Raw genomic sequence first — 16,771 nt, 5'->3', positions numbered from 1 at the left:
TATTCTATTAATTAAAAAAATTAAATGTTAAGTATTATTTCAGAATTATCTTTATCTTTTTTTAATTAGTTATTATTTTTCAGTTTTAAGTGACCATAATATTACCACAATTATCATCAAATCCTTGGATAATTGCAGTACTATTAGGATTACTGATGGTTTGGATAATAAGCTCTAGTTTTTCATAATGGATTATATATGCAGTCAAACAAATCTACATTTTTTTGGTAATACTGATGCAAAACTGTAAAGATTCATGTTTTGTTAGATGCAAGATTCTATTTATTAGTATCTTTCTTTTGCAGCTCTTTTCTTTGCCATCATCATTCGTATGATTACATAGTAAAAGCAGTAGAGTGTGTTGAGAACCACATGGTTAAAAATAAGCAAATCCATTCACATTTATTCCTAAATATCTTGTAGGAAGGTAATATTAAAAGTAATTTAGTATATTATCTAAAGATCATAATTTACCGACTTTAAAAATAGGTTTAGATTACAGATGGGAAAGCTGAAGATTTCAGGTGACATGCATTCCCTTTTGGCTTCTAGTGCAGATTAGTAATGATACGAAATGGTAAATATTTAAGTTTTTTGTGCATGCACATTGAATTTATACACTTATGTAAGCTTCAATACAACGTGTGACCTTACAAGATGTCTCCGAAGCGAGTTATAACCTTCTGATTATGAAAGGTTTCCCACTTCTGGTCTGGATAATCTGTATTTCTGTTTAAAATGGATTAAATATTTTAAATAATTTGTCAGTGTTCACTCCATAATTGTAATAATTATTTACAAACCTACGTGATTGGATAAAAAGCACACAATATCAATAGCAGCTTATCTGTATTTCCTTACAGAAAATTAAATACTTAACATATTAAAATTTTCTGAAATTTAGTATAAAAAATAATTCTAAAATGTAACTTTAAATTTAAATTTGTTAAGTATTTAAAGTAATATTTAATAAAATATTTTGACTTTCCACCCTGTGAGCACTAAGGGGCCTTTTAAATATATTTATTGTGGATTTGGTCAGGTCTACTATGAGGACATCCAGGTATGATGGGGCTTGATGTTTTTGAGATAGAGCACTACCAAAATGTTCTGGGATTTTTCAACCATCCAGATTTAATCCCTCGACACTCAGAGTGGTAGGTTGACATCTTAATTTCTTTGGCCTATTTCCCTAATCCTATAAAAAATAAATAAAGGGGAAAGAAAATTTAAAGAGCAATCAGATTTATTTATTAAATATTTAACTAAATCGGTGATTACATTCTATTATCAAATGTTAACATTCCATTCATTAATAATATAATCAAGTAATAGAATTCTGCCGAGAGAAGTTTCAAGTTCGACCGATTTGGCTACAATTTTTGAAAATTGTAGACAAATTCCCACCGACATCCACCCGTCTGTCCTTAATCTCGCGAACAGAGTTAGATAGATGATAATCGAGACCAGATATGGAAAGCTTAGGGCAGAAGGCTCTGATTAACTGTATACGAACATCTAATCTGTACCATAAGACATTATTTCAATTTAAAGCTTTTCCCCTGAATGGAGTTAGATGACTGGCATGATTTCATTGTTAACAGGAAAAGTCTGATGTACAGGGAAAAGACACTACTAAAATTGAGAGCATTAGGGCTAGGTCTGGCATTGTGATGATGTCACAATAAATAATTGCTTGTTTGTTGTTACTTTTTATTAATTGAGATCAATATTTGAGTTTCCATTTTAGTTATCTTAGATTTATAATCTGTATATGGTCTCACAGTGCTGTCCAGTCTATAAAAATAATTTAACTTATTCAGAATTCTATTCCATTAACTACCAAATTAGAGTTTTAAAGTTTCTTCCTGAAATAATAATATATTTCAGGAATAAGGAACATTTTGTGAATATTGGTTGGGCTGCTCTGATGAGCAGTAGCGAGGAATCTATATTGGTATGCGAAAGATACAAATAATGGAATCGTAGTGTATTGCAGGCTGTTGGCTTATGCTTTCTCTAAATACTCTGGAACTTCATTCATCTAACACGCATCTGGCAGTGAAGATTTGTGAAATGTCTTTTATCTATCGTTTTTGGTTTTAACAAGTAAACTGTTATAGGAAATGTATTGTACGTGTTAAAAATCCGCATTAAAGATATTGTTAACAAAACAAAGTTGTATAATATGCTTATAACTATGATGTGTATATATATATATGAGTTATTAATAGTTATAACTATTGTTAAAACTGTTAAATATGATGATGTATAATTCTATTTTGTTAATTCTAATATTTTTCTAAAGATAAAATCAAATTGTGTTTTAAATTATGTGAAAATAAAATATAAAAAAATTATTTTGTATTGAAAAATTTCATTATTTTATTGATAAATAAAGTTGTAAGTACTAACATGTAAGTACTATGTTAAAAGTATTATATATCCAGCTAGTCTTTTATAATATGCTGTTTTTATTTATTTTTAATGTTTTATTTCTTTTTTCTTCAATAATAAATTGTTTTGATCAATGAAAATAATGTATTTTGTCATAAATTTTCAACTAAAATACGATATTTTATTGTTATTAAAACGGATCGACACATTTGCTTTGTCAGACTACTCCAGCAAGCTAACCGGACAATGTTACAGACATGCAAGTACATCCATGCGCCATTAAATTTAAATGCCCTGTTAAAATAATGTTACAGAAAATACAAGAGTTTTTCTATTTTGGTAACGTACAAAATGTAGAAATTTGAATACAAAAAACAATTAGCCAATTAACGACCGGCTTGAGACATAGATACCGTCTCTCAGAGACGGGAGACGATAACCAGAATAATGCCCCAAGTTTGTGTTCGTAAAACAATATACAATTTATGTCAGTTGCATTTGGTATTGATGCGTCATTCCGTTGTTTCACTCGGTGTTTCTGATAGTGGGACATTCAGATACTTTATTTGAAGTAAAATGCACTTAGTAGCGTGGATCTGTCAGTTGAACAGCAAGTTCAAATAAAGTGCTTTTTGTTCGCGGTGGCTAAGAAAAGAAAAGCAGAGAAAGTGACGTCCTTGAAAATATTACAATTGTTAGACATCAACTATGACAATTGTGTATAAGACATTTTTAAAACTGCTCTTTAATGTACATTTTCATTATATATATAATGTTACAATTTATTTTTATATTTTCTATAAATTTATGGTCGTGATTTGTATAATTTTAAGAACACTAACTGAAGGGGGACGTATTGAATCCGAAATGCATTTTAAATGCTCAGTATAACATTGTCATAGAGAGCCATATATTATTGTAAAAATAATCATTAAAGATTTTGTAATCTAACACTGTTCAGCGGTTTGATATATATCATATCATATATTATATATATGTCTAAGTGATATACACTGGAAATAAAATAAAATTAAGAGAAAAATGCAATGGATTATTTAATTGAATTAGTTTATGGTTATTTTCGTAGCTTACTTATGGATTTACATGCATATGAATTTTTTACATTTCTAATTTATTTTTGCTTTTCGTTTTTAAAAAGATTCGTATATAATTACTTTACAAACTCAACATGCAATATTAAAATATTATTTAAAATATTAAAATCGATACTACATTTAAATATATTTAAGCAATGCGTACTGTACAATATAAATAAAACATTTGTAAAAGTACGTAAATTATCACTATAAACAAAATATACGACAAGTGACGATGATTTGCCTAAATTAGGCAGAATCTTAAATCGTATGAACTAATTCAGTTTTTTATCAGAGAAAATGATATTCAAAACGATAAATCCTTCAGTTCAAATCTCAGTAACGGCAGTTTTTCTCATTGAAAACCGTCCTGAATTTTAACAGACTCGAAAACACAGAATACAGAGCGCTCGACATCTGCAAATTCAAATTTATATATATAATATATTAATACTGTATATTGAAAAAGTTAATTAACTGGCATACCTTGACAGGAAACTTCTTGGTAATATCGAAGAAACCGTTAATAGTTAAACATAAAAGATGCCTTTCCAAATCTCTTCATAAAATTTACAATCTGTACAAAATTCATAAAATTATTTTATTTAAATTAAAAAGTAACGTTAATTCTATTTTATAACAGAAGCTTTACTTTTAATTTCTGTTCCAATTTCAAATCGCATTGAGCGAATCTTCGAATGTCCTGAAACGATGTTTGCATCTGAAAGAAGAAAAACGTGTTACAAGTGAATAAATCGCGGAATAGCTTATTGAATACAATACAATAATTACAGTAGATGTGAAAGCGGATAGGGAAAATCCTACTGAAATACAACAAAACGCCATTGCAACACAAATTATGCAAATGAAAACTTTCAATGCAAATTCCATTTCCGAAAAAATTAAAATATAGTAAAGCAGACTGGTTTGCATTATTAGACTACCGTACAAAATTGTCAATACGTAATTAAACGGGCCATTCAATTGTTTTACACAGTTCCAAAGTTCGTTGTGTTGCGTCATAATTTTTTCTAATTCTGTTTCCAAATTCAAATGATTCATTTTTAGTAGTTGCAAATCTTCCGATAACTTCTGGAAAATCATCAGTAATATAATTAGTAAACAAGAAAAGAAAAAAAAGCTAGATAGAGTATTTCACCCGTAATTAAACTAGTGTAAATGCCAACTTCTACGCTGCAAAAAAATGCTTCGTATCTGTACGACTTTCCTTTTTCTACAACAGCATAAAAATAAAAAATGTTCAAAGCTTGGCCACAAACAGTTAAACCTACGACAATAACAGAAGCGACAATTGTCGTGTAGGTAACCACCCTGTAGACTTTTTTCCGACAGAAATATTCTAGTTTCGTCAATTTAATCTTCGGGGTTAATTTTATTCTCTTTATAATACTGAAAATAAGTGCGAAAGTTAAAACCGCAATAGCAACATTCATTTTGATAAAGATGACGTCGTTCTCGATAAGTAAGTACCAGGATTCACAAGGAATTATCTCTGACAAACCCGGTATCGTCATGGAAAACACAAAACAGAAAAGAATCCAGTATAAATACTCGATAAAGAATGAATGAAATTTTGTTACAATTGAATGAACATGAACATCATTTCGGTTGTGGCAGGAACAAGGAATGAAAAAAAATATATCCGTAAACTCTTGCTACGGACGTAAAAGACGATAAAACGCAGTTCAAACATATCTCTCTTTTTTTATGTTCATATTTTTTCTATTTCTTCTATACTCGTCTTCGGCTTTAATTGTTGCCAAAAAGTTTTCCATTATTTCGTTATATTTCCATAAAATTTCGTAAGTGTCATTATAAATATGAGTTATACGTTCCTTCGATTATTCAAATCTGACGTCGAAATGTTACGTGTGTCTGTGAAATGAAAGACTACAAGAACTACGCACAGTTGAAAATGCACTATACTCGTTTTACGATCTATTGAACGGTTTTGGATTTCAAATCTGAATTTCGATAAGCTCTTCGTCGTAATTACTGTTTACAGAATCCAAGGTTGATGTAATAAATGTATAGTTTATCGTGTTTCCACACGGAATCCAAGCATTAAAAATTGTAAGATACTAAACAAAATCTATTTATGTTTAACCTCAACAACTGATGGTAAATTATGATTAAACTTTCATTTCGTAATTGATATATTATGTAATCAGTTCTAATTAATCAACTTTTTAATTCTGTTCTTCAAATATCTTTTGTTAACAGCCCAGGCAGTGTAGTCTTCAGACTTTTAATTTAGGGCCCCAGAATTGGAATCCGGGCAAGTAATTCTTAAAAAAGTTTTAATGTATGGTTTGTCTCGGGTACATTGGATTCTTTTGCCCACCATCCGATCACTTCTGTCGTAGTATATATGTTCGAACTTACTTGATGGGTATAGAGAAATTGGAATGATAGAGCATGGGAAAGCAATTTAAGGGCGATCTGCTAAAGAATATGCCTTCGGAGAGGATTTTCAAGGGGAAACGTGCGCTGTTTATATGTTAGACAAGTGAAAAAAACGGAAAACTGTATGTGGCCAGTCCGTGGGGAGGACCTTTGACAAAGTACCAGTGTTGAGTGGTTTAACCAGATTCGTCATCGATGTATGGGTATGAAAAAAGAATTTCTTAGTTGACAGAACAGAAAGATTAGATATATTTATATATACACATTTAATAATATTTTCTTACTATGTCTTATACAGAAAGTAAACATATAGTTAAAAATAAATATTACTTTATTTATTATACGGCTGGTTTTTGTCTTTTATCGACATTTGCACACCAGTTATTCATTGTGCCAACCATCAGTGTATCCTTTCACACAATAAAGGTATATCTGTTGAAAGAATTTTTGTAATTAGGAAATATTTACGCGAAATTACACTAAGTTTCATATATTTTATATCTCTATTACAATAGTTTACGTATATCAAAAAGAAATAATTTAATGTGTTCTTTTGTTTCTAGAACTGATTGATATTTCTTTACTTTTTCTGCTTTTTTTCACCCTGTCTTCTCTATTAGTATACTAATAGAGAAGACATATTAATATTATGTATATTAGTATACATGATATTAATATATGTATCAATTAACATATAATTATTTAAATTTTAATATATATTTAATTCATTAAGAATATGATATAATAATTCTTGTGTAACGCGTAACGTATATGATTTTGAAAAATCGTTAAATATTAAACTGCAATACGATTAAATTTAAATCGAATTATGTTTTGGCTTACATCATCCTTCATGCATTTAGCGGAAATGGAGGAAATAAATTTAATTTTGAGTAACATAGAATAGAAGGAAATCAATACTTTACCCTGTTCTTGGTACATTTAAATTTAAGTTCTAAATTTTACTAATAATAATTATAAAAAACAACGGTAAATCAGGTTAAGTTTAAGAATCTATAAATACACGTATATAGTTAAATCTTGAGTTTCAATGCTTATCAAACAGTATTATTAATAATTGTAAAAGCCTTACTGTCCTTAAATTCTCTTATTATTGTTAATTGTCTATTTGGACTTTACTTATTAATAGAACTTTATACTGGTGTTTAAAGATTGGCACAGTAATGAGAGTTAGTTCATGAAAGTACAAAATTTCTTTATTATATCGCCTGTAGTAATAATTTCTGTACACATATTATACGTGTTTCGGGCTAGCATGCCCCTCATCAGCAGTATTACTACCAAACACTAAAAAGTAACAATAACAAATAAGTTACTGTATAACTTAAAATTTCTTAGCAATAAAATACAATTTTAAAACTTACTGTAAATACATATTCCAATCCCGAGTACAACTGGATATTTCTCGTTTTACAATTAAACATTTCGCTGTATAATTAAAATTAAATAAATAAAGTATATAATGACTGTAAATTATTAAAATCTAACAACATGTAAAAAATTTCAAAACTCGCATCAAGGTTTTGTTTGCCACCATTCAATAGCGTTATGATAAGGAGACTATTAATTATGCTTTTTTATAAACGTCATCAAGTATGGTGCTCCAGGATTGGTGGATTATACGACCAAAATTATTGTTTATTCTATTTCTTTCTTTCTTTATGTTTAAATGTTCGTATAATTGACGTTTGTAATTATTTGATTATTTTTTCTTAATTTTTGTCGATTTGGCACCCATAACTATTGCAGTGTTCTGCGACTGCAGAATTTGCATAATTACCCTTATTGCACGTATGTGCTCTTTTATTCTTGTGCTTAATTTTCTTTTTGTTTCTCCTATATTTATATAAGTTTTGGCCGGATCACAACTGCAATTGAATGAATACACAATTTCTTTTTCTTCCATTAAATCTAATTTTTTTATGTGATCTATGATATAAATATCTTTTAAGTAAATTATTTTTTTCGGGTATTAAATTCACTTTTCCATTTAGTATATTTTTAACTCTTTCAAACAGTTTAGGTACATACATCAAATTTACACATTTTTTATCTTTTTCAAAATTTCTATTTTTATTACCATTATTATTAGTCCAGTTTAACCATTTTTCTAATATTTTTTTGGGGTAACTATTCAGTAAGAACATTTTTATGACTTGTTCTATTTCTATCTCTTGATTTTCTAATTTACTAGTTCTGTTTTTCATTTTTTCTATGTTAAATTTCATAGCTTGTGGAACGTTGGTTTTGTAATTTAGTACTTTTAGTATTTGCATAGGTTTTATAAATTTTCTGAATTCTAATTTATTGTCAGTTCTATTGATGATTATATCTAAATAATTTAAACTATTATTACATTCTGTTTCGGCTTCAAATTGTATGTTTGTTTCTATTGAGTTTGCCTGTTTTAAAATTTTATCTTCACTAGTCTTTCTACTATCAAATAAAATAATACAATCATCTACATATCTATATATATAACACATTCAACAGGTGTCCGTCCGTCCCGTAACCGTTTGATAACCGACACTAGAGGCGCCCCTATCGTGTGTCATATTTCAAACATTCAAATTAAATTAACAATTTTAATTATTATTTAAATTAACAATATAAATTATTATTATTCATTTGACCAATACATTATTATTTGGTCAATATCTATATATATAACCCATTGAACGCGTGCCTGTCCGTCCGTCCGTCCGTCCGTCCGCGTAACGGTATGCCAAAAACGGGCACTAGAGGCGCCCCTATCGTGTGTCATATTTCAAACATTTAAATTAACAATATAAATTATTATTTAAATTAACACCCACTAGGGGCGCCCTAGCGAATGTTACCAGCGAAGGTAAATAAACAAATTAAACTATTTTAAAGTATTTATAGAATGTTTAATAACACTAAATAATGATTTTTAATTATCATGAAATTTGTAATGAACGCCCACTAGGGGGCGTCCCGGGCTCCTAGTCTATTATAAAATATTATTTTTTTATATTTTTAATTTTTTTATCTATGTCTATCATAAAGATTTCGACAAGTCTTGGGCCTATGCATGTTCCCATTGGTATCCCTTCAGTTTGACTATAAAACTTATCACCACTGTATCATTACTGTGCCAATCTTTAAACACCAGTATAAAGTCCTATTAATAAGTAAAGTCCAAGTAGACAATTAACAATACAGTAGAGCATCGATTATCCGATTCCCGATTAACCGACTTATCGGTTAACCGACCGCGTTCTAGTCGACAAATTCAAATGTCCGCTAGTGATGTGGCGCTACAATATTTGGTTATGTCTTAGCTACTTTAATATTATTTTTGTTAAATTTTTGCATGTTTTAGCTGGCAACACTGGCTCGACCATGAAAAGGAGGCTAGTATTTAAACCAAGCCTAATACACTATACTAATAACCGTATTTTTTCATACTTTTCGGTTATCCGACTTTTCAGTTATCCGACCAACCCCAGTCCCCAATTGAGTCGGATAATCGATGCTCTACTGTAATAGTATTACTAGCAGGTAGGCCCGGCGTTGCTCGGGCAAAAGTAACGATAGCGAAGATTAAGATTATTACGTTATAGTCACAAAAAAAAGAGTAATTACATCAACGAACTAAGTTTTTCTAAAGAAAGGTCGAATTTGAAAATCGAATATTGTAATATTGTTCGATTTTCACGACGTGTTCTGATTATATCGTTCGATTTTCATCGAATGTTCTAAAGAAGAAAAGTCGAGAAAAACCGAAATTAAATTTAAAAATCAAATATATTCTAACATATTACTCTTTCTTTTTTCTTTTTTTTTTCAAGCTCCCGTAAATCTTGCACGTCGCTTTCTCTCGTTCTCCATTGTTACTTAACACTTTGGTACTTAAATCTGGTACCCTAACTGTGTGCCAAATTTCAACTTTCAACTCCTAACCGTTTTAGCGAATATTAAGATTATTACGTTATAGTCTATCTTATCCGTTTTCACAGAATGCTAGAAGTGGGTCCTCCCTGTTTCCAGACTAATTACAGAATTTTTAAAAAGGTCTATAAATATGTTCTATTTCCTGCAAAAACGAAAAAAATTGCATATGCGCCTTGCACGTCGCTTTCTTTTAACACTTCCATTGTTATGTAAAACTTCCATCGTTGATTAAAGTGTTAAGACTTAATCCTGACCCTCTTCTCCGTGGGGAGGAATTTCAAAAAATTCCTTCTTAGTGTGCGTTCTCGTGACGTACCCTAACTGTGTACCAAATTTCAACTTTCAACTCCTAACCGTTTGGGGTCTGCGCTGATTATTATTATTATTATTATCAACTCGTTGACTACGAACATAATATAGTGCTTACGACGATCACTTGGCTTTTCTTCTCCCTGATATTTAGTTAAACTAAATAACAGGGAGAAGAATTATTTAGTTTTAGAATTATTAGTTGATAAACTAAATAACAGGGAGAAGAAAAGCCAAGTGATCATCGTAAGCACTATATTGTGTTCGTAGTCAACAAGAATCAAGCGCGACACGATTTCAAGTCATTAATTATCAACTCGTCTCGATTATATATATAGATAAATGACGTCCTCCATTAGAAATGTAAACTAGCAAGATTTCAAGTAATACAAACTATTGTAACTATGCAGAACCAAACTTTCGTAATATTTCTTGTGGGAGAGTAGGACAACAAAGCAAATACAACCTGAAAACTTCCTGGTATTGCTAACATTCCAGTAGAACTATGGAAATGTGAAAAAGAAACAATCATAAGATTTTTGACCAAACTTCTCAATAGTATGACAGTTACAGGTGAAACACTAGAAAAATGGAGAACGATAATTATCGTTCGAATCTATAGAAAAGAGGATATAGAAATTATAATATTTATACACTAATCGCTTTCCTTAGTCATGCCCACACAATTATTTTTTAGAAACCTGTAAACCAGAATTTAAAACCCTTATAAGGTTTTGATAGGAAAACAGTTTGGTTTAAAAAAAAAACTATCCAAAAATACACAATATACGAGGTATTGACACTGCTATCTCGTTCCTCTGTGTGTAATCATTAATAAACCATTACTTATATTAACTCTTAAATCATCATTCTCCTGAATCTATGAGATGGAAAAATATTATACTTTTGGGTTTCGAATTTTCACAATTCGGTGAGGAATAACGAACCAATTAAATATATATATATCAAGAAATCCAACTAGTTGAGATCCAAAAAACAATCAGTTTTGCTCTAGCAACACCGTACACACAGCCTAAAAGGGATTCAAAATGGCGACTGCCACGATGCATCACGGTATCGTGTCTTCCCCTTATGTTTATAGATCATGAGCATATGGAATATTCGAATCGAATGTAAATCAGCAATTATGTTTCCTTAAATTTCTTATGCTACGTGTAAATCGCAAGAAAATATTCTAAAATACAGTTAATAATAAAGAAAACTTCCGTAATTCGAATTCGTCTTATTTGAGGTCGTTTCCTAGTACTGTTGTCGAATGCGTGGAATCAAAAGCGATAATTATTCTGTGAAAAGTCTATATGAATTTAATTTTCCACTTATAACAATTTAAGTTTTTTCCATTTCTAAATGGTACTTTCTGAATTCTAATAAGCACCCTTCAGTAGTCGAGTGGATAAAACCATCGAACTCTGTAGTTAGACAGGGGTTCGGGCATGACCAACGGGTTGGAGTTTTCCGAGTTTCCTTCACGTTAGTAATATGTGAATAGAGTCCAGCTTCCCGGGATGCATCTCCCTCGGGATATCGCTCACGTGGTGCGTTGCCTTAACCAAACTAAAATCTAAGGTGCGATTATGTATTGTGACGTCGTCACAATGCAGGTCTGCAACTTTACGTCACACTGTTCTCAATTTCTTTAGTTGTGTCTTACTCCTGTATTTTATAGTTTTCCTGTTAGCAGTAGAGTCGTGCCTGTTATCTATCTAACACCGTTCGGCGAAAAATTTTGAATTGATGTAACGTGACTTCCGGTTCTGGTGAAATCGGAAGTTCTTATATACTTATTTAATTTGGGCCTCCTGCTCCTAAGCATATCTGGTCTCGACTTCCGTCTATCTAACACCTTTCTCGAGATTAAGGAAGGACAAACAAGCACACAGATAGACAAGGAACATCATTCGGAATTTATAGGTCTACAATTTTTTGATTTAAACAAATTATATGAAGTCTTTCGAACGTTAAGGTTAACAACTTTCATCTCAGGCGCAGCCATCACGACCTATCCAACAGGGATCATTTTTAAACTATTAATAGTAGACCAGTTTTAGTTAATTGTCGTTGACCATTCTGTCTCCCGGGATGAAGTCAACGACTACTTTTGGTCGAATTCCTTCGACCTCCTCCTGCAACAGTCTCAATTCTATTGGCCAAGCGGTATGGTGGCATTCGAATAGAATAATTGTAAAAGACAAGGTTACTGGAGAACATAAAATATGTTTTAAGTGGTTTCCGAGGGTGCCGAGTTGAAATATATGTTCCGTTCTTCGCGAAATCTGATTGGTTGGCAGATTACCGTTTGATATTCGACTGCGAATAGTACAGTTTCTTAGAGTTAACATCAGGAAATAATATATCTTAAATTTTTTAATATATATTTTCAATTAATGTGTACTTGACCAATGAGATTGTGCCATTTCGTACCGTCCGGGTATCGAGATAAACGCGACAATGGTAGGCTGAAATGACCAAACTCTTTATATGGTTTTCGTTGTAATGTTTGCCATATTCTGGTGTTTGATTTATATAACTACAAAGATTATCATATGTAAGGGTTCTTTATTCGTCTACTGTACAGGATATTTAAAAATTTTAAATGTGTTAGTGTGACCGCTCGGTGAAACCTTTGTAAATATAAATGAAATACTGTTATATAATATAATAGAAGGATTAGAAGTACGAAATAATCTAAAATAATCTCAGCCTTTGTTGTTGTTACTTTTTCCGGGCCTCATCTGCTAGTTAATAATAATAATAAAAGTTGATTTTGGCAAAAGCGATTCAACTTTCTTGATTTTATAACTTTCCCAGCTGTTATATATAAGAGAGGAAAAGCAAGGTGATCCTTCGAAGATTTTTACATTTCTGGACTTAGGAAACCAGGAAACATCGAGAAATGCAAAAAAAAAAAAAAAAAAAAAAACAAATCAGAGGTTTTTCCGTACTTATGGATGTTACTGTGTGTAAAGGTACGATTTTGTTCACTTTTTTTTGTTGAAGCTTAATAACTCCTGTCCTTGTGTCGAAAAATTTCTGAAATTTTGAAGGAAATTTGTTTATTAAGAAAATTGGTGCTATTAAATTTTGGTGATTAAAAATCGTGTAAGTGCGGAAGTGTTTGTGTGTATCTCAGGAGGGACGGATTTAATGAGAATTTTACTCGTAATAAGCATTTAGAATTTTTTACAAAACCAATTCCTACCCTGAAAATTAAGCTTTTTGCCATTTAGTAATAGTTGAAAATATAAAGTGTTTTTAAATAAAATATGATAAAAGATGGCTCCACCGAATGTTGTCGAAAAAGTTAAGTAACTCGTTGCTGGATTTTTAAACTCAGTTTTGCACTTCGGACAAACTTACAATAAACTATAATTCGTGGTCATTGTCTTGATGTCCTAGAATTTCTTAGTTTATATACCTTATTGTGGATCTTATCCAAATACTACCTCTCGTACCAGCTTCCCTTTTACTATTATCATCAAAATTGGATCCTGCGATCCAGTGGAAAATCAAAAGAACTTTTCGAAAGACTGTTTGCTCAGAAATAAGCAATTCCCTTAACTTCATTTGTTAAGCAATAAATTAAATCAATAATTCAATCAAATTAAATTAAATATTAAGAAACAAAAGTGAAACCAGAAAACAGGAAAATAATTGCTTTATTTAAACAAATTTTGTAAATTATCCTTTAAAGTTTCTAAACGAAATTATTCTCTTGAGATCTTTCATGAAATTTTAAGTATTCCAAAAATACATCCTTAGTTCTGACGTTTTCTTTTGCCTCGTTTAGATAAACGCTGCAATGTCTTTAAATGAGCTTCGGCTAAGAAGTTGTTAATTCCAGTGTATTCGGGGTTTGTATCACCGTTTGATCTAAGATGTCCGACCCTCTTTGACTTTCCTACAAAATAGTTCATAATGGGCCTGTTGCTATATTCTTCTGCACTGATTTTCTCCTCCTTTGAAGCAGTTTTCGCTTCATTGACAGAATCCTCGTCGTTTCGAAGAAATACTAAAGCTAATTTATTTTCCATTTCTTCTACAGTTGCCATTTCTTCGATTGTTGCACATTCTACAGCAATTTCTCGTTCTTCGATTTGTTCTTCTATATTCTCTTCCTCTGTTTTTGCTCTTTTTTGATTTTCAGGTTCTGCTGACACTTTCTTTCTTTTATTATTCATTCGCCCAGCCATTTTCTGCAGAATAGTCTATGTGAAACGACGATTACTACATGAAGCTCTGTTGAATGTTATAAACAACAACAAAGGAAATTGTTGAATAAGAATTGAAATCCTTTGTTGACATTGTTTTAATAGTTTCTTAATTTATTTTATGCTTATTTTGATTGACTGAAAATTAGATATAATTACCCCGTTCCTTTCTAAACTAAAAATAAGAATAAATTACACATAATATAAAAGAAAAAGTTTCTATACTGTATTTATCTTGATATAAATCAAAATCTAAAATTGTGCTTTGTATTACTAAAATAAAAAGGTAATATCAATTTGTATTATTTTATTATAGTTTTTGATTTTACAATAAACGTTTATTCACCGATTTACCAATTTTTCGACATTCTTCTCCCTTAATGCGCACTCTTTGCGTCGAAGTGACTGTCATATACTTCATATACTACTAGATTTGTCCGTTAAGAATGAGAAATTATATTTTTTCAGTGAAAGCAAATGCTTTGGTATTGATGCATCATTCCGTTGTTTCACTCGGTGTTTCTGATAGTGGGACATTCAGATACTTTATTTGAAGTAAAACGCACTTAGTAGTGTGTATCTGTCAATTGAACAGCAAGTTCAAATAAAGTGCTTTTTGTTCTCGGTGGCTAAGAAGAGAAAAGCAGAGAAAGTGACGTCCTTGAAAATATTACAATTGTTAGACCTCAACTATGACAATTGTGTACAAGACATTTTTAAAACTGCTCTTTAATGCACATTTTCATTATTTATATAATGTTACAATTTATTTTTATATTTTCTATAAATTTATGGTCGTGATTTGTATAATTTTAAGAACACTAAATGAAGGGGGACGTATTGAATCCGAAATGCATTTTAAATGCTCAGTATAATATTGTCATAGAGAGCCATATATTATTGTAAAAATAATCATTAAAGATTTTGTAATCTAACACTGTTCAGCGGTTTGATATATATCATATCATATATTATATATATGTCTAAGTGATATACACTGGAAATAAAATAAAATTAAGAGAAAAATGCAATAGATTATTCAATTGAATTAGTTTATGGTTATTTTCGTAGCTTACTTATGGATTTACATGCATATGAATTTTTTACATTTCTAATTTATTTTTGCTTTTCGTTTTTAAAAAGATTCGTATATAATTACTTTACAAACTCAACATGCAATATTAAAATATTATTTAAAATATTAAAATCGATACTACATTTAAATATATTTAAGCAATGCGTACTGTACAATATAAATAAAACATTTGTAAAAGTACGTAAATTATCACTATAAACAAAATATACGACAAGTGACGATGATTTGCATAAATTAGACATGATTTTAAATCGTATGAACTAATTCAGTTTTTATCAAAGAAAATATTCAAAACGATAGATCCTTCAGTTCAAATCTCAATAAGGGCAGTTTTTCTTCTTGGAAACAGTTCTGAAATTCAAAAGATTCGAATACACAGAATGCAGAGCGCTAGACATCTGCAAATTCAAACGTATATATATAATACATTAATATATGGAAAAAGTTAATTGATTGGCATACCTTGACAGGAAACTTCTTGGTAACATCGAAGAAACCGTTAATAGATAAACATAAAGATGCCTTTCCAAATCTCTTCATAAAATTCACAATCTGTACGAAATTCATAAAATTATTTTATGCAAATTATAAAGTATCGCTAATTCTATTTTATAACAGCAGCTTTACTTTTAATTTCTGTTCCAATTTCAAATCGCATTGAGCGAATCTTCGAATGTCCTGAAACGACGTTTGCATCTGAAAGAAAGAAGAAAAACGTGTTACTAGTCGAGTGAAACACGGAATAGCGTATTTAATACAATACAAAAATTACAGATGTAAAAGCGGAAGCTGAAAATCCTACTAAAACACAAATAAACGACAACACAGCACAAATTATGAAAATTATAATTTTCAAAGCAAATTCCGTTTTCGAATAAATCAATATATAATAAAGCAGACTGGTTTCCGTTAATAGAGCACCATACAAAATTGTCAATACGTAATTAAACGAGCCATTCAATTGTTTCACACAGTTCCAAAGTTCATTGTGTTGCGTCATAATTTTTTCTAATTCTGTTTCCAAATTGAAATGATTCATTTTTAGTAGTTGCAGATCTTCCGATGACGTCTGGAAAATCTTCATTAATATGGTAATAAATAAGAAAATAAAAAAAATTAGATAGAGTGATCCACCCGAGACTAAATTAGTAAAAATGCCAACTTCTATGGTGCAGAAAAATGCTTCGTACTCGTACGACTTTCCTCTCTCTACAGCAGCATATAAATAAAAAATGTTTATCGCTTGGGCTAATACAGTTAAACCTACAACAATAACA

General features: G+C 30.4%; 2 long non-coding RNA genes across 2 annotated transcripts in view; one reads left to right on the top strand and one right to left on the bottom strand.

Moving 5' to 3' along the window:
• Nucleotides 1–16,771, top strand: part of LOC136968084 (uncharacterized) — a 385,441-nt gene that overhangs the window by 321,859 nt on the left and 46,811 nt on the right. The gene's annotated exons all lie outside the window — the stretch shown is intronic.
• LOC136968083 (uncharacterized) lies at nt 15,845–16,190 on the bottom strand. Its single transcript, XR_010879593.1, has 3 exons — nt 16,122–16,190; nt 15,957–16,046; nt 15,845–15,892 (listed from the first exon to the last, which is right to left on the bottom strand). It is a non-coding gene; the product is annotated as an uncharacterized lncRNA (long non-coding RNA).

This window comes from Centruroides vittatus, unplaced genomic scaffold (genome assembly GCF_030686945.1).
Source record: "Centruroides vittatus isolate TY-2023 unplaced genomic scaffold, ASM3068694v2 contig_1388, whole genome shotgun sequence".
In the NCBI taxonomy this organism is placed as follows: domain Eukaryota; kingdom Metazoa; phylum Arthropoda; class Arachnida; order Scorpiones; family Buthidae; genus Centruroides; species Centruroides vittatus.
The sequence above is the reverse complement of the archived record's forward strand: the minus strand, read 5'-3'. Positions and strand labels throughout refer to the sequence as shown.